Below are 19315 nucleotides of genomic sequence, written 5' to 3' on the forward strand. Positions count from 1 at the left end.
GGTCTGGTGCCCTCTTCTGGCCTGCAGGTGCATACATGCAGGCAGAAAGCTGTATGATGTATACATAATAAATAAATAAATGTTTTTTAAAAAATCTTTTATCTCTTTGACTTATCTGTGCTCTGCTCTGAAAAAAAATCTCATGATTTTGCTATTAAACTCTTATTTCAGGATTTATAAGTTGCTCAGTGGGTATGGTTAAAAAAATCTATAAAATCTATAATAAAATCTGGCTTTAAACTCATAACAAAAAGCTTATAATTAAAAATTAACATGTATGTGTGTGATTCAACTCCTGTGTGTGTGTGTGTGTGTGTGTGTGTGTGTGTGTGTGTAACTTGGATTCAACTCTGATTTAAAAAGATCTATTAGGAAAACTAATGTTTTAAATAGCAACCATGTGGCTCTCCTACATCTGGGTCAATGACCTCCTCAAGATGTAAGTAGCCACATGGCTGGTAGCCATCTTTACTGAGGTTAAAGTATGTGCCATGTCACTTAACCACCATCTTCAGATGACCTCGTGGCCACCTGATGGCCTCAGAACCACCATTATAAAACATCTCAGTCCTAATGAGCTCTCTAGTTATCATCGGATCTCTTTTTAGACTAAGGAAGCAGCAAGCCTCAGATATTTTGGGTTGGTATGGATTTTTGTATGATGATAAAAATGTAAGGTTATATTTGATACAACATATTATACTATACATGTGGCTCAACTATGGTTTAGAATATATCATATATGATGATTTAAAATTTTAAGGTTATAAAGGTCTATTCACATTAACAAAGGCTAAGATGTATGTCAAACTACTCATGTCTTTGCTAGCTGTTCAACAATAAACTGCTAGAAAATTTAGATAAGTAATACCAAATGTTTGATAAATGAGGTATATTTGATAAGTCTCTAAGGTCTACTCTAGTTGACCTTATGAAGTAAAAATGAAAAGTTTACTTTTCATACTGGAAAAGTCTAATTCAAAAATTGTTATTTTTAATGCTCAAACGTAACAGGGATAAAGCTGTAAAAATCCTAATCTTATAAAAACTACTAACTTATTGTAAACTTTTAAGGATAATTAAGACATGCGAGTTAATAGTCACATTAGAAATGATCAAATTCTTTAGTGTGTTCAGAACTATTCCTGCGGACATGCTAAGGACTGATGTAATTAATTATAAGAATTAACTTTATTTAGCCTCCTGTATAGATTTTCAAAGTGAAGCCTAAAACATGTAGCTAGAAACAAAGAAAGTTTGTATATTTATATAAGCGTAATAGATTGTCCAAAACCTCTTTAGAGATCTGCTGAGTATAACACTTACACCGTTTAATAAGCGGATATATACTTACTAGATAGTGGTCCCCAAACACTTCAGAGATCTGCTGAGTATGGCATTTACAAGGTTTAATGAGGAAGCTTCCTGTGATAGAGCTGCCATTTTCTGGAAGCATCCCTAAGATCTCCAAAGAAGATGGTGATCTCCCTGAAGAACTCCTATTGAAAGTTGCTTTAAACGTGGCCAAGCAGATCACTGGATAAAAAACAGCCCTTCATCTCTCCTACCACTAGGATCCTGTTAAAACCGGATAGGCAGGACACTGGGATGCCCTGATTTGTCTAGACAAGGTAGGCCAGTCCCCTCAAATTTTTCATCCTCAGGATAGTCTTTTGGATCCTCTGAGCCTGGCAGTCAGAGACTGCTACTGCCCTAGGACCTCTGCACACAAGGACCACAGAGGAACGTAGGGTGATTTCCCAGGTAGCCAGTAAGCCTCTGTCATTTTTAATAGATGCAGAAGCTGCTTGGCCTGAGCTTCTGCTCACTCCAGTGAAGTGTGTCCTTCTCAGCCCTCTGACGGTGTGGGTGACTAGGCTAACAATAACTTTGTGAGTTTCACAGCAGCGACCAGGATGCAGCTGCCTTCTCAGCATTTCATGTGTAACAGTCAAGCCTCAGGCTTCACTCTCTTAGAGCTACTCTGAAAACTCTGAAAGCATTAATGAAAATTTAAAATCCTGAGTGAAGGTGGCCTGGGACGTGGGTTCAGGTTACACGTCTACTGTGGAAATGACACGTTCCACCACGGAACTGGGGCCATGAGCTCTTTACAGTCCCAGAATGAAGAGAGACCATAACCAAGACGTTTCCCAGCTACAGTGGTAGGAAGATCAGGTAGTTGGTTTGCAAAGCAGGGGGACCCCCCCCATTGCAGGTTTAGACGTGGATTGATAACCTCCTTCCTTAACTTTTAGGTTGGTGAAAGTCAATGGTCTGCCAGATTGCCTTCTAGAAAATGTGCCTGATAGAAGAAGCCTGTGAGGTCAGACACAAGTGGGCCAAAAGGACTACAGATATCCTGAGATGATTTTGGCCGTGGATTTGCAACATCATCCCACCTCTCCACATTTAAATTAATCGGACTTGTAGAATCAACAACACAGGTGTGGTTCCCCCGCCTCCCCATTCCCCCTAAATCCCATTCACAGGTGTTCTAATCCACGTCTTTCGAATGTTGGCTGGCCCATTGTTTCTCCAGCTTTAATTAACGTAAGCAACACCTGTCCCCCTTTCCTATTGCTTTTACATTCCCAGGTAAGAGAACAATGGCTTCCGACTTAGCTGGAATGAACCAGATGAGGACCTCCCAGCTCCGAGAGCTATGAGTGGCAGTGAGCCCTTTGATGGTTCTTCCTGCTCCCCTCAGACTAAACAGGTTGAGGTGCTTTCGAGAGAATCAGGAATCCACAGTTCAGCTTTCTGTCCTCTGTGTGGTTCTTGGCACTTGTTTTTTTTTTTTTTTTTGGCCGGTTTCAGTTTGCTAGGGAAAAAAAAAAGTCACGGTTTCTGAGGTAGCATTTGGTCTTTGCCAATTTGTACTTTAAGTCTTCATCACTGACTAAGAAATGAACGCCATCTACTTTTAATGTGCTGTTGCCAAATATTAGCCAAGGGGTCTGAAGCCCCACACAAGCAACTGAGTGAACTAAGGAGCTTACCATGTGACACAAAACTATTCTTTCTAGAAGCAGGGGACTGCACATCAACTAGATGAACTTGTTTCTGTACGTGGTTTTTTTGATTGTCTTAATTGATTTCAGCTTCTAGACCCCATGTCAGACTTGAGGCTGGCATCAGCTGTTGATTTCTACTCTGTTATTAGGTTTCAATGGGGTCCTGGAGGTTATTTTTAAGAGGTATATTCCTTTTGAATTATGTCTGTCTGTCTCTGGAGACTAGAGGTCTGGAGCTGGAGTTACAGACAGAAGTAAGTAGCCTGAGTGCTGGGAAGTGAACTCTGGCCTTCTACAAGAGCTGTATGCAATCTTAGCCACTGAGCCCCTATTTTGAGATATTAAACCAGCCATCCACAAACGCCTGAGGGTTGGGAATGCAGTTCAGTGGTAAAGTGCTTGTCTAGAATGTACAGGCCACGGGCTTGATCCCAAACTCTGAAAAACATTTTTCTTTGCACTAGCTGTCAACCATGTAAAGCCTCACGAGGTTGTCTATTACGCAAACTCAAATATGATCTTTGTATGAAAAAAAAAAAAGTGGTAGGGGCCTGTGACTGGATCCTTGTTATTTTGACTCCACCTGGAATCAACTAAAACCCGAGCCACTAGAATACCTGTGAGGGATTTTTCTTAATTCACTTATTTGAAGTGGGAGGACCCAGCTATAATATGGGTCTTTTTGGGGGCGGGAAGATCCTTCTTTAATCTGGGTCACACCTTCTTCTGGCAGACTGCAGAGAGGACATGGAAGAGGGAGGCTTTTGCTCTCGTCTGCCTGTCTTCTCTCTCTGATGAGTTCATTCCTTCCCTGGCGTTAGAGCCTACGTCTCTGATGCCAGCAGGTACCGAAGACAGCTGAGACTGGAAGCTTCACTGACTTGATCAACTACTGGGTTCCTGGGCCTTCCGTTGGTAGACAGCCATTGTTGGATTAACTGGACGACATCCTGTAAGCCATTCAAATAGATCCAATGTTTATACATGAATATATATGCCTGAATGTATATGTAGACGTATATGAATAGATACATACATGTGTATATATAGCCATGCTATTAGTTTGGTTCCCCCAGAGAACCCTAATAGAGAGCAGCATGCATGGGTTGCTCAGTGGAAGGCACCGAAGTGGGTGGAGTTTCTGATTCACCCTCATCCCTCCCCACTGCTACTTGCTCCAGAAACCCTTATTGCTATCAACTCTGTTCACCTAGAAGAGGCCATGGGCGGACACTGGGCAAGGATAGCAGTCTGTCAATCACAGATCTTACAACAAAGAGGCTGGGAGATGGTTCAGTAGGCAATGCGCTTGCTGTGTAAGTCTGAGAATCCATGTTAGGATCTCCAGCACCCATGTGAAAATTTACCAACACGACAAAGTGATAGGTATGCTTCACCCCCAACCCACCCCCATCTGTGTGTGTGTGTGTGTGTGTGTGTGTGTGTGTGTGTGTGTACATGTAGATGGATGCCAAAGGTCAACCTTATTAAGTGGCTTTCTTCTGGGGCTGTCAATCATTCTTGAACTTTTAAAAGAATTGCATTAACTTACTTGTGTGTGGGCAGGCATAGAAGCCACAGCCTGAGCGGTGGAGTGTGGAGGCTATCAACTACAGGGGTTTCTTTCTGAACTACTGTAGTGAAAGACAGATGAACACATACAGACTTCCCAGAGAGTTCTCACCTCCACTTCATGATTAAACTCAGCCTTAGAAGCAAGAGCCTTTATTCGTAGAGCCATCTTGAGTCTCGAGCTTGCTTGATGAGGCCAGGCTGGCTATCCAGCGAGCCCCAGAGATCCACCTGTTTCCATCTCTCCAGCCTGGGATTACAAGGGCACAGCACAGCACCCGTCACGTTTGCCCTAGGCATTCAACTCAGGACCTTATGCTTGTACGGCAAGCACTTTAGCTATCGAACTGTCTTACCAGACCCAAGAGGTTCTGACTGATCAAAATGAAATATGGATGAGAGCTTAAGACTCTAGACACCATAAGGAGAAGTTTGACGTTCACTTACAAAAGTGAGTGTCAGTTCAGAAAATGAGACAAAGCCAGTGGTCAAGTGTGTCAATTGAAAATACAGCCTTCCCTCGGTATCTGGGAAATTGTTTTCGGGACATGCCTGGACACTAAGCCTGTCTAGGCACAGCCTCCAGGAAGTTGGGCACATTCAACACTAGATTGCTTATACGTACCTGATTCTGAACACATCCACTGGGAAGAGTTGTACCCGCTGTTTAGGGAGGAATGAGAAGAAGGGAAAGTCTGTCTATGTTCAGTGTAGACGTAATTTTCTCTCTGTGTTTGAATCCCAATTCAAACCACAGATATCAAGCCAATGAGTATGGAGGCTGTTAGGAATTCCCACAGAGGGCCAAACACTTGAAAATTTCACTTTGTATAATAGTTATTTTTCTTGCCAAAAATCAGCTTAAGGAAGAAAGGACTGGTTTGACAGTGTCAAAGGATGGTGTCCATCATGGCAGGCAAGCGTGGTGGCAGGGGTATGAAGGAGCTGTCACTGGGCCCACAGTCAGAAAGGACGGAGGGTTGAATGTTGGTGCTCAGCTGGCTTTCCTCTCTCTATTCAGCCTTCAGAATGGTGCCGGCAACCTTCAGGGTTGGCCTTGCCTCACTGAACCTCACTGGAAACACCCTCACAGATGTACTTAGAAGTTTATTGGCAACAAAGATTAGCCACGACTACGTGTTATCACCGAGGTTATTCTGTGGTTCTAGACCAGTGTTGGTTAGTGTCAGAAGCAAGGTGACAAGCTCATGAGACCTTCAGATGTCCAGGCCTAGCTCTATAATTCTGACTTGGTAGGTTTGGGTGATAACCAGGTCCTAACCCCTCTGGAAATGAGAGAACTTTGGTTCCTGTCTCCAGTGAACTTCATCTGCTCTTTGTATATTTCCAGGGGCTAAGCTCAGGTGAGGGTTGACTCTCCATTGTTCTCCGCAGTTGGGTACCAAGTAGGTGCTCTCTCTAGATCTCTTCTTTTTTTTTTTTTCCGGAGCTGGGGCCGAACCCAGGGCTTTGCACTTGCTAGGCAAGTGCTCTACCACTGAGCTAAATCCCCAACCCCTTCTCTCTAGATCTCTACCACTCTTTTGAAAGATGGTTCTTAGAGAAGAAATACACCTAAGGACATTTATCCCTGAGGAGCGTGTGTAGCTAAGGGTTTTGGTGCACTATAATGAGCGGACAGGATTCACTAATGGAAAGAGAAAACCCTGAACCACTCGTGACAAAGGAACACATGTGAGTTCCAACTCAGTCAACCGACCATTCAGGTTGCTTGAGTACCAAAAAAAAGTCCGAAACTGTATTTGAAAACAAATTTATAGGGGTTGGGGATTTAGCTCAGTGGTAGAGCGCTTGCCTAGCAGGAGCAAGGCCCTAGCAAGGCCCTGGGTTCGGTCCCCAGCTCCGAAAAAAAAAAAAGAAAACAAATTTATGTCAGCTCCCCACCTCCAACCGTACAGAACTAAAGAATCTTGAACTGTCAGGAGCACATCAGCTTTTAGAGATGGAGAGTCCTAGTCTGGTTTCATCAGAAAGCTGAGTATGGGCTTGTAGGAGGCTGCAAAGTGGATTGGAAGTGGACCTCAGCCTTCCTGAGTTCAGGGCCAGTGCATCTTGAAATCAAATCAGGTCACGAGTATTATCTTACATTCAAGAGAGCCTTATTAGGCTGGGACTCAGTGCTCAAGCTCTGGCATGATTCCACATGTATTGGTGCCTGTGATGCCAGCAACTTAGGGAGTGGAGGTAAAAGCGTTGGGAGTTCAAGGTTATCCTACATAGCAAGTTCAAAGCCAGCCTGGGCCACATGAGATCTTTCGTGGAAAAGAAAGATTTTATTAAGCCTATAGGTGCTATGTGTGAGTTTTGCTGAAAAGAGAAGATCAAGCAGAATTTTTGGGATAGCATATTAATTTTTGGGAAAGAAACAGGAAGTAGAGAAACGTTCACATGTAAAGTCAACTTTGATACACAGCAACCAAAATCTAGCAAGGTAGGAAGTTGGGAGCTACAGAAGGTTCTGTCAGAGCCACAGCCCAGTGGCTATATGTGTGACTATATGAATGGGAGGGTTTGGGGCCAGTAGTCCAGTCTGTGTCTGGGAAGCTTTAAAAAAAAAAATAGAAAACTGCATCCTTCTCAGGATGAGAGTCAAGCCAAGATGCACGTGTGATGCTACAAGTGTAAGTTCCTCTTCCCTCCCCAGTTGTTCAATAACACTCTTTTCTAAAGCTTCTGCTCTTCCCTAAATTACCCTGAAAGTGCCCTCCAACAGCAGCAACGACAAAGGGAACACAGCTGAGACGTCAGGGGCGTTTGTGTTTCTGGTTTGTTGTGATGGACTGGATTGTGCTATTCAAACGGCACCGAGGCTGCCGTTGGCGCGGCCGCTGCAGGTGGGGAGCAACGCCTGAGCGCACACAGGCGCTAAGGAGATGTGTTTGCGAAGGAAGGGGGTCGACAGCTGGCCACACTTCTACCCAGCTATTTAAAACGTTGGATGAGTATCTTACGAGCCTGCAGCTTACCTTAACCACTGCTTGCAGTGTTCTGTCGTCTTGTTTAAGTGTGAGAAGAAAACAAGTAAATGAAGCAGGGAGACATGAGACCTAATATTTATTTATCAATGTACAGTGGCACTGTAGGTCAAGAACAAGAGAGGACATTGAACAACAACAAAAGGCCTTTACACACACACACACACACACACACACACACACACACACATGAGCTGACAGGAAGCAGTCTTGACTATTTTTTACATTTTTATTTATTTTTAATTTTATGTACATCGGTGATTTGACTGCATGCGTGTCTGGGTGAGGGGTGTTGGATCCATTGGAACAGGAGTTCCAGACAGCTGTGAGCTGCCACGTGGTTGCTGGGAATTGAACCCAGGTCCTCTGGAAGAGCAGAGCCGTCTTAATCGCTGAGCCGTCGTCACTCCAACCCAGACCTTGACTATTTTAATGTCACAGACATACGCTTATGAAAATAAATTGAATATCCTATGTTGTCACAGGTGTACATATAAAGCCCACTTTAAGGACAGAGGTAGTTGGGGTTCAGTAAACACACGTGTCCCCCTCTTGCCTTCTGTGGGGCATGTGCTCTTGCTTACCTCAGTTGTGTTAGCCCTGTGACCTAGGTCTCACTCCTGCACCGTGTGACTAAGTGGAGTCCCCTGGGGCCCCACCCCACGTCAGCCACTATGGGCCATGGGACCTAGCGGTGGGAGTTTTTGAAAGATTCTTAGGTGATTTCCCAGAGCAAGGCAATCTGGGAATTGCAGTTCCAGGATCGACACTCCTGATGTAGGGTAGTAGGGCCCCATGTTGTCCAGTGTCCCTGGGCCGTCACAATTTCCCTGCACACTGAACCTTTCTGTTCTCTGCATTCCATCTCCACTCAAATCAGCACCAGTCAAAACCACTGACTCTCAGAACGGCAGCCTGGCACCTGTGTGCTTACAGACTAGCAGGCAGGTCTCATTGGAAAGGGTTTCTTTAAAAAAAAAAAAATCGCCATTCAAAAATGGAGAGACTTCATATTAAGAAGAATCTGCTTCATTGAAAAAAAAATTAGAAAGTTTCATAGTCATCAGAAGCTTGGTGGCTTTACCTCATTTGATGGACACTTGCTCCCAACATCCAGTTGCAGGCCTTGACTCTTATGTCACCTGATAGATACCCTTGCAGGTCACGCACCCAGAAATTATTTCGTCCCACAGTTGTTTTCTGCATCCTTTCCTAGGTATATAGACACTGTTGGCATTTCGTCCAGGCTCTGCCCCACAGTCACCTGGCAACAGCCAGCTGTGCCTGACTCACCAAAACAGGGCTGCTTGCCCCCTCCTCTCTCTCTTGCTCTCTTGCTCCTTACTCTCTCTCCTCTCCCATTCCCCTCTGCCCTCCTCTCCACATGCTCAGGGCTGGCCTCTACTCCTCTGCTCCCCCCACCCCTGCCTTTCTCTCAACTCTCCTCCCCCATGTCCTGAATAAACTCCATTCTATATTCGTGTGTAATAGTGCCACCTACAGATCAGCTGCCAGAGAAACTGACCTTCCACAGTGGTTAAATAAGCTGGCAGATTGAAAATGTAAAGATGTGTGTGTGTGTGTGTGTGTGTGTGTGTGTGTGTGTGTATGTGTATGTGTGTGAGTGTATGTATATGTGTGTGAGTGTATGTATATGTGTGTATGTGTATGTGTGTATGAGTATATGTATGTGTATGTGTATGTGTGTGTGACTGTATGTATATGTGTGTGTATATGTATGTGTGTATGTATGTGTGTGTATATGTATGTGTGTATGTATGTGTGTATGTGTGTGTGTATGTATATGTCTGTGTGTGTATGTGTGTGAGTGTATGTATATGTCTGTGTGTGTGTATGTGTGTGAGTGTATGTATATGTCTGTGTGTATATGTGTTTGTATATGTATGTGTGTATGTATATGTGTGTGTGTGTATGAGTGTATGTATATGTGTGTATGTATATGTGTGTGTGTGTGTGTACATAGCTGTGCATGTGTGCATTAGTGTATCTGAGTGCAGGTATGCCATGGCACACTTGCAGAGGTCAGTTCTCATCCCCTACCTTGTTTTAGACAGAGTCTCCTGTGTCTCTGCTTTATACACCAGGCTAGCTTGCTTGCAAGCTTCCAGGGATTTTCCTGCCTCTGTCTCCTAGCTAAGTGTAAATGCACCAGAGTTAAAGACAGGCTGGTGCGCTCAGCTTTACACGGGGTCAGTGTTAGGAAAAATGTCAGCTCAGGACCCACAAGGCCAAGTTCTCAGCACAGAGGAGATTTGTTTGCCCAGAGGGACAGAGGGCAGGGAATAAGAGACAAAGCCAGGAGATGAGGGAGAAGGGGAAGGGAACAAGAGAGCTGGGGAAGGGCTGTTTGTCCCTGAAGGGGAAGAATAGAGGACAGCCTGTGGATAGAAAGGAGACAGATGTGGCACATAGGAAAATGGCAGTTTATAAATGGACAAGGTGAGACCCCATGTTAGGACTCTGGCCAGAGTCCCCTCATTCTGGAGATCTAAACTGAGTGCTTCATGCTTGCACTCCCGTCCTTTACCTTCTCGGGCCTTAAATGGCTATCCACGACTATTTAATTACAAGTCCCAGACCAATTTTTTTTTCTTAAACAACACTCTCTCCCTGGAAGCAACAACAAGAACAAGCAAAGGGGAACGAGAGGTCTCCGTGTGGAGGTGTGGGGTGGGGTGCAAGCCAACCCCTGGAGGGCAGAACACTGAACTCATCATGCTCTGGTTCCAAAGCACCTCAAATGCCATGTCTGGCCCAGAGACAGGTCAGCCTGACACCTGCTCCTGGGTTGGTGTTTTGTTTTTGTTTTTGTTTTTGTTTTTGTTTTTTTTTTGGTGGGAGTGGCGTGATTTTAAATGCTACTGATATACTGGACTACTGGCGGATAGATTTATTTAAGAGAAGGTAACATAAGCCAGCATTTGATGACCAAAGTAATTCTCTTTTGGGTCATTAACCTATATCCCCAAATCCAGTAAATCCCATTCCCTACTAGGATTCTGTTTTCTTTGAAGGTGGCAGGGACTGTATTTCAGAGCCTACTTCAGGTTTGCTCCCCGCTCCCCTCAGTCAAAATAAAAGGTGGTTGGTTGGGTTTAAGGCTAGGATTTGCCTGGATATCGTCTTCTGTGCATCACGATATTATCCACACACATGTGTGCCTTTGAGGGATTTTCAGACAACCGGGGAATTTAAACTAATAATGTATAATAGATTTACTTGACTAGCAGTGTAATTCCCGAATGAAAAGAGCCACACTTTATTTCAAACTACTCAGAGCCATGAAAAGAAATTGAGGACCCGGTGCTTTGAAATTCCCAAGTCTCTAGATGCTAGTTTTTTTTGTTTGTTTGTTTTTTTACCTGTTTATTTGGTTTGCTTGTTTGTTTTCTAACAAAGTATTTTAAAAATTCTTTAAAATCTCATTTTTCCCTCTTTGGCCAAATTTATTTTATATAATTTCAAACTTACAGAAAAGTTAGTGAGCCCTCACCCACCCTTCAACTGTGATTGACATTTAGACATATTTACTTGCTTTCTTTAAAAGAATCCTTTTTTGAGTGTTATGTGTATTATGGGTGTTTTGCCTGGGTGTGTTGTGTGTGTGTGTGTGTGCGTGGAGAGAGAGAGAGAGAGAGAGAGAGAGAGAGAGAGAGAGAGAGAGAGACAGTACCCACAGATACCAGAAGAGGGTACCAGACCCCTTAGAACTGGAGTCACAGATGCTTCTGAATCCCCCTGTGGGTGCTGGGAATTGAACCTGGGTTCTCTTCAAGAGAGGCCAGTGCTCTTAGCCATTTCTCCAAGTTCCCGTATTTGCTTCCCGTTTCTCAATACAACATACAGAGCTTCTTGAAAGTAAGTACAAACATAATGTCTCTTTGTCCCTAATGTGTCAGTGAACATTGACTGACATACTGTGTCCCTTAGGATCCCCACTTGTGTTATAGAATTTTCATAGTCCTATGACTTAGACTACTTTCTGATAGTTTTCTAACTCGCATAACATTTATATTTTTGAAGAAAAAAAAACAGTACTAATAGACAATTTCCCGATTTAAACTCCATTACTCCATCTCTCTCTCTCTCTCTCTCTCTCTCTCTCTCTCTCTCTCTCTCTCTCTCTCCCTCTCTCTCTCTCTCTCTCTCTCTCTCTCTCTCTCTCTTTCTTTCTAGGACAGGCAAGGTTATATTTTTCTGTTCACACTACACTTCTTTTATTCAGAATTAAGGGTGATAGGTTGGGGTCAAGGCAGGGGCTCAGCCTGGATACAGGTTGTGTAAAGGTTTAGGGGGCTTGGGTTGTAGCTCAGGGGCAGAGCGATGACTTCACATCCATGACACCCTAGGTCCAATCCCCACTGCAGCAAAATAGAAAGCTTTATATACGCTGCAATTAATACAGAACTATGACCAGTGTCTGACACATCATATACAGATGATGTAAGCTATACCTGAGTCAGCCTGTGAATTCTAATCTTAGGCTCTGGATGAGGTAAGAATTCATTAATAAAAAATGGGAGTATAGGGAAGGCTCCTAATCCTAAGGAGTAAAATTAGAGAAAAATGACTGTATTAGGTTACCATTTGCAACTTTACTTCACTGAGGTTTCAAGGGAAAACATTAGCTTTGCAAACTCTCACAGTGTTATTCCATGAATCCTTTATTAGTTAGAAAAGGATTCAGTCGCTTTCTAAGATGGTTCTTGGTGGTCAGGACCAACCTTTGTCACATGCCTTTTACTATAATGTATATATAATCCAACATATAATCCTATAATCTTACATATGACATTACTGTTCAAGTATATCTCATAACCATAGCAGACAAACTCAAATTGGGGGACAGTGCACAAAAGAATATTCCTGCTTTCATAGTAAGCCTGGTTAAATCAAAGGGCGACTAAACAGTTGCACCACCAGAGATGACCACTAGATGTCACCACGGTCCTGCACTTTGTCCAGTTTTCCAACTGCTCTTTGTGGACGCTTCCTTCCTTGGATTTCTAAAGCAGTACATTTAAGCAAGTCTAACACACGCAGACTTGGAGAGGCCTACAAATTAAATAAGGGTAAAGGTAATGGATGTGGACGATGAAGTTCTAGATTAAGTTTGTGTCTACCATTCCATACGTGGCCTGGGTGATTCCTGCTGATCCCCAGACCCTGGTTTCCTTATGTGTAAAATGAGGGTTAGGGGTGCCTTTAAGCGGATATCTTCTCACTGAAATCGTTTCAGTGTTCTTATGAGGACTTTTGCTATGGACCACTCTGGACCCATCGCTGTATATTCTGTCCGTTGCCCCTCCGCCCACCCCCTTATTTATCTCACTCATGTTTATCTCTGTTTATGTAAATGGAAGGAAAGATGTTAGTAATGTTACAATCACAAATGAAAACCATCTCCTTGAGAACATAGATATAGCGAAAGCAACTTAGAGGTCGCAGATATGACTCGGTGAATAAAGGCGTGGGAGTGCAAGTACAAGGACCAGAGTTCAGATCCCCGGAACCCGTGTATCAGCTGGGCAAGAGTACTGGCTGCCAGTAAATCCCAGAACCCAGGACGCAGAGACCAAAGATCCCATGGCAAGTTGGCTGGCTAGATTAGCCGGAATTAGTGATCTTCATGTTTAAAGAGAGACACTGCCTCCACAGACAGAGAGATTTATGGAGATCGATTGAAAAAGACATCTGCCTTCAACTCGGGACTGCCTCATTCACGAGCACACACATGCACACATGCACCTCTATACATGTCCACCCACACATATGTGACCATGAAAATACACGCACACACACACACACACACACACACACACACACACACACACCACATATATAAACACACACACACACCCAAAATAAAAAAAAAAGATATGGGGCTGGGGATTTAGCTCAGTGGTAGAGCGCTTGCCTAGGAAGTGCAAGGCCCTGGGTTCAGTCCCCAGCTCCGAAAAAAAGGACCAAAAAAAATGTATGACAAAAAAAAAAGATATATTTTAAAATAGGGTAATTAAATTTGAGCTAGATACTACGTGCTGAAGGCCAGGGCCTGGCTCTTGCTGCGTGTAGAGTCACAGAGTATTGAAGAACACTAACAGACTCACCCTGAGACTCTCCTTAGGGAGTAGGCAAGAAAGTAGAGACTGTGAAGACCTTTCTCTTAGGAAAGTTCAGGATCACTGGATACGGTAGCCACCAAACACATCACAGCACTTCATACATTGACTACAGCGCTTCTTTATACACAGATCACGGTGCTTCATACACCAATCACAGAGCTTCATACTCCGATTAGTGTTCTATACGCTCATCACAGTGTATCATACAATGATCAAAGCACTTCATGCACCAATCACAGGGCTTCACACGCCAACCCCAGCATTTCATACTCTGAGGAGTGTTCTATATGCTGATCACAGTGTGTCGTACACAGTACTTCGCGTATTCATTACAGTGTTTCATACCAATCATAGTGCTTCGCACATTGATCACAGCATGTCATATGCCTATCCCAGCACTTCATACACCTTAGACCACACCAAGGCGTCACCAAATTTTCCCTTCTCTTCTCTCCTCTTCTCTTCTCTTCTCTTCTCTTCTCTTCTCTTCTCTTCTCTTCTCTTCTCTTCTCTTCCTTTCCCTTACCTTACCTTCCCTTCCCCTCCCCTCCCCCTCCCCTCCTCTCCTCTCCTCTCCTCTCCTCTCTTCTCTTCCTTTCCCTTCCCTCCCCTCCCCCCTCCTCTCCCCTCCCCCCTCCTCTCCCCTCCCCCCTCCTCTCCCCTCCCCCCTCCTCTCCCCTCCCCTCCTCTCCCCTCCCCTCCCCTCTTCTCTTCTCTTCTCTTCTCTTCTCTTCTCTTCTCTTCTCTTCTCTTCTTGTTCTCCTTCCCTCCTCCTCCCTCATCTCACTCCTTTTCTTTCCTCCCCTCCACTCTTTCTCTCCTCTAGCTTCTTCAGCATTTCTGGTAGATATGGGAGGATGTGACTAGAAGCCGTACATTATTAATCATGTCCCTCCATCTACACTTCTGCTTAATCCATATTCTGCTTTAGTTTGGTATCCATCTTGGTTTTGTGCTGGTTTGCTTTCCCTTTCGTGTTTATGGAGAACCGCTTTTGTCATCTGTCTTCTGCTATTTAAAGTGCCCACTCCCCGTCTACAGGGAAGATATATAGCCCTCTCTGTCAGTGTCAAGCAATTATACGCCACCAAATGGCTTGTGATTTGGCATCTCCTCCTGATAAAGGCTTATGACAGATAGGACGAGGCAGAGGTCAGGAATTCCGCTGAGTACAACCTGAGGGGATTCTTCAAATTGCTTGACTTTCATCCGAGTCCCTTAGGACACCATCAGAAAACCAGTCTCCTTCTATTCTGGTTGCAAAGCTTTTCTTCTTGAGTCTTTAGACGGGTTTCTGAGTGAAGATTTGGGAGGCTGAGCCATTGAATTGCACCCTTACACCCCTCACATTGGCTCAGTCCTTTCCTACCCTGAGTAATCTGTTATAATTACTCATTTGCTGGCACAATTAGCATAGGGCATTTTACCAGAGCAGAGATGATTCCTTAGCTGCTCAATAATTTAAAGAGGGGAGAGACAGTGAATTCCCAACAAATAGGCTTTGTTTTCTTAATGTCTGTGTTGCCGTTAAGAAAAGATGATTATAAGAGAAGACACGGGTACATGAGCAATACATCAATGATTTCTGGTAATATAAAGGTGACTTTTTAGATTGCATTCTTTTCCCAGCCCAGGTATAGCATAGCCAAAAGGAGGACTACCTTATTCTACAGAACAGCGTGATTTCCTCTAGCTGGAGATGCAAAGAAATGGGGGCTTCTTCGCAGAAGAAATTTTCTATAGAAAGGTTGATTGTGAGCGAGTAAGAACTTTTCTTTTTCTATATTGAATTGCACACAATACTCAACCTACTCTCCTTCGTATCCCCAAATTAGGTTGAGAACCCCAAGTCTGTTTTTATCCCCAGCTTCATCGTCAAATTTACATGTGCAGGAGTAGACACCAGGGTTCATCAGAGGCACTGAATATGGAAATAAAAACGTAAGCCCAGCACCGGGTAGGCTGAAACAGGAGAATTCCTGTGAGTTCAAAGGCATTCTGGGGCCACGTAATAAGTTTCAGATCAACCTAGGGGTGCACGGTGAGCCGTCATCTCACGGAAAGCCAATGCCAGGGCTTGAGAGATGGCTCATTGGTTAAGGTTGTCTGCTGTTTGTGTAGAGAACAGAGTTCTGTTCCCAGTACTGGCACAGTGGCTCATAGCCCTCTATTATTGTCATTCTGGCTCCAGTGGATCTGATGCCCTCTTCTGGCCTCTGCAGGCACATGGACACACAGGAACACACACACACACACACACACACACACACACACACACACACACACACACACAAGTGTATAATAAAATAAATCTTTAAATACCCACTCCCTAACAAAAGTGTTTTCTAGCAGGAAACATATCAAGATTTTTCTGAAGAATTCTCCAGGCTTCCTTGAGCCCAGTGTGTTACTGAAGAGGAGCCCCTGTTAAGACTTCCTGATCCTCCTCCTATTACTGGTCCCTACCTATTGTGGTAAAAATATAAAAGCAGCAGAACCGGTCCTTGCGCATACCCTGGTGGTCGCTAGTTCTGGTTCCAGCCGGCCATTGGAACTAGCACTAATTCATCTCAGATTAGTATCTCCTGGAGGCTTTCTGCTAGTCACAAACTCTCTGGTTCTAGCCACCTGGTAAAATCAAGACTCAAAAAAAACCTGTAACCCAACAATCAGATTTGCATGTTAAATCCTCAATCCACAATACATACACACAGTAAACACAACCAATTGATAAGGATATAAACCACCCACCTAGATAAGATATAATATGCCTAGATAGATATAATCTAGATAACACAAAATCCTATACACAACTCATTCCATAAGAACAGTCATAACAACCTGTAATATGTGCAGAGAGTAATCTTTTTTTTTTTGTAAAGATTTATTTATTATGTATACAGCGTTCCACCTGCATGTAGATGTGCAGGCCAGAAGAGGGCACCAGATCTCATTATAGATGGTTGTGAACCACCATGTGGTTGCTGGGAATTGAACTCAGGACCTCTGGAAGAGCAGACAGTGCTCTTAACCGCTGAGCCATCTCCCCAGCCCACAGAGAATAATCTTAACATCCGCCGCCATGTTCTCTCAGCTGCCTCCCTCCTCCTCGCTCCAGCCTTCTCTGCCTCTCTAAAACTTTTCTCCTGTCCGTCCTTCCTTCTCATCCAATGACAGCCCTCGTTCTATTCGGTACCTGCCTTCACCTGCATAATGACATCAACCTACACCTACCTCTCCCCAACACATTGACTCCAGCAATTCATTATAGATCGACATCTTAATAGGTGGCAGCCTTCCTGGCAGCATCCCTTCCCGAGGTCTTCTGAACATCAATGTAAGTTCCGCTGAGCTTGTGTCTGGAATCCCGCCCCCGGGGGCTGCATGTCATACATACCTCGTTGTTTTCAAGTGCCTGGAAGCCAGTCTGTCCGCTTACACCGTGGAGCCCAGCAGGGTCTCTGCGGTGCACCTGTGTCTGTGGATTCGGATGAGGAAGACTGATTAGATTTGAATTTAACCAAGAACCACAGCATTGATGGAGAGTCTAAGGACCCCATCGTCGTCTCACTGCTGGCCAGCTCCCGGCCATATCACCCTGCTGTGGTGTGAGGAACAGAGAGAAGCCTTGAGCCAGTGAAATCGGAAGGGTGTTCATGTTGTGGAAAAAACCCAGCTATTCCAGAATAAATTAGCTGCGAACCAGACTGAGGAGTTCAAGAACCAGAGAGACCTGGGAGATTGCTCACGTCAGCCCTTCAATGGGATAGTTAAGGACTTTAAACCCACCAGGCAATTCTGTGGCAAGTCAACCTCAGGCAAAATACTAGGCCAGGTGGCTTGGGGTGGTCCCCAAATCCTACAGTCAGTCAGATTACCCCTCCCCTCCTCCATAGAAACAACAAGGTTGCCATAGAAAGGCCAGCTTTGCACAGCCCCCCTCCCACCCCCAACCACACCCTGCTGCAGAGAGGCATTCCAAGGTTGGGGTTGGGGGATCTGTGTGGCCAGTCTTAGTTCAGATGTCTACAGACAGAGGCACTGCCTCAGCCAAGGCTGTCATAACAATTCAGTGTACATCTAAATGCCACCCAAAGGCCCCTGTGCTTAAAGGCTTAGTCCCTGGCCTGGTACAATTAGAAAAGGGAAGAACCCTAAGAAGCAGGACCTAGTAGGAGGTTTTCTTGTCATTGGGAGCACACGCTCAAAGGAGAGAGCGTGTTTCTTTATTTCTTTCATTCCCTCTGTGCTGTCATGTGATCCCCCAAATGATGGGCTGCTACCCCCCAGCCAAGCACTGGGGGGTAACCAACTATGGGCAGAAACCTCCAAGACAGTGAGTCAAACTATACCCTTTTTTCTTTATAATTTGATGGCCTCAGACATTTGTTACAGTCCCGGGGAGCCGACTAGCACAAGAGGCAAGGAATTCCCCACAGGGGAAACTGGATTCTGTTCCTCATGGGAAGGGAGATACCCAAGAACCATGGGCACTCACCTCAGGAAATGCCTTAGTTATTCTCACTGCTGTGATATGTGTGGTAACAGTGACCTAAGAAGTAAATGCTTTGACTCGTAGTTCAAGCCTACATTTCAGCACAGAAAACATGGTGGCAGGAACAGGACGTGGCTGGCTGGTTACCTGTGTCCGCTCTCAGGAGGCCAAGAGCAACGAAAGCTGCTGCTCCACTTGGCTTTGCTGTTTCCTTCCCTGTTTATTCAGTCTGGAACCCCAGCCTGTGGGATGGCGCTGCCCGTTTTCAGGGTTGGGTAAAGCGTGCTCGGAACCCTCTCACGGACACATTCAGAAGCATGGATGAGTCCAGCTACAGAGCAAAGATTAACATGAGGGGATTGCCAACTCCACTGACAGGATCTGTGTGCACTCCCCAAGGGCTCTGGACAAGTTCCGATGGTTGCAAAACCATCTTTCCCTGAGGAGAATTTAGCTTTCCCGTGTGTGTGTGTGTGTGTGTGTGTGTGTGTGTGTGTGTGTGTGTGTGTGTGTTTTAATCTGATAGTTGGTCCTTGCTCCGTGTTCCTGAGGGCATTACAAGGGGAATCCTCGAGGGGTCTGAGATCAGTTTGCAAACCTCTGCTTCCTCTTTCAGGTGTTCCAGGGTCTGATAATGCTATTTTCTCTGCCTGGGATCCTCTCATTCAAATCTTTACACTTAACGATTTGGGCATCTTCAGAAAAAGCTGGTTGGCCAGAACAGCAGAAAGCAGAGCTCTGGATTCAGAAGGGGACCCTGCCTCGATACACAAAGGGAAGAGCCATCGAAGAATGGACCCATTATCAGTCTCTGTCCTCTCTCTACACCCCCACATGCTCCCCCACACATTAAAAAAAAAAGAACGTAAAATGAATTGCCTTTTATTGTGAGGTATTCGTAGCCTCTTAGCTACACATGAGAACAGAAGCCTCTGACTTCTTATTTCTTTGGCTAATTGTCTGGAACTGTGCGCTTCGAATTGGAGTCCGTCAATAAACAGGAACTAGACACACAAATGAGAATCATGCTTCCCTCTATTGCAACATTCAATGTGCACGCAAGGACATACGCATGTGTAATTGCCTGGG

The 19315-nt window shown here is 44.6% G+C and overlaps 1 long non-coding RNA gene across 2 annotated transcripts; it reads left to right on the forward strand.

Moving 5' to 3' along the window:
• The first annotated feature begins 1780 nt into the window (after positions 1 to 1780).
• On the forward strand, positions 1781 to 19097 carry LOC120095078 (uncharacterized). 2 transcript variants are annotated; one of them, XR_005490164.1, is made up of 4 exons: positions 1781 to 2178; positions 2259 to 2447; positions 3839 to 3969; positions 18843 to 19097. It is a non-coding gene; the product is annotated as an uncharacterized LOC120095078 (long non-coding RNA). The 2 variants fall into 2 exon arrangements; XR_005490165.2 differs by having other exon boundaries at positions 1781 to 2165.
• Positions 19098 to 19315: the final 218 nt, after the last annotated feature.

This window comes from Rattus norvegicus, chromosome 10 (genome assembly GCF_036323735.1).
Source record: "Rattus norvegicus strain BN/NHsdMcwi chromosome 10, GRCr8, whole genome shotgun sequence".
NCBI lineage: Eukaryota > Metazoa > Chordata > Mammalia > Rodentia > Muridae > Rattus > Rattus norvegicus.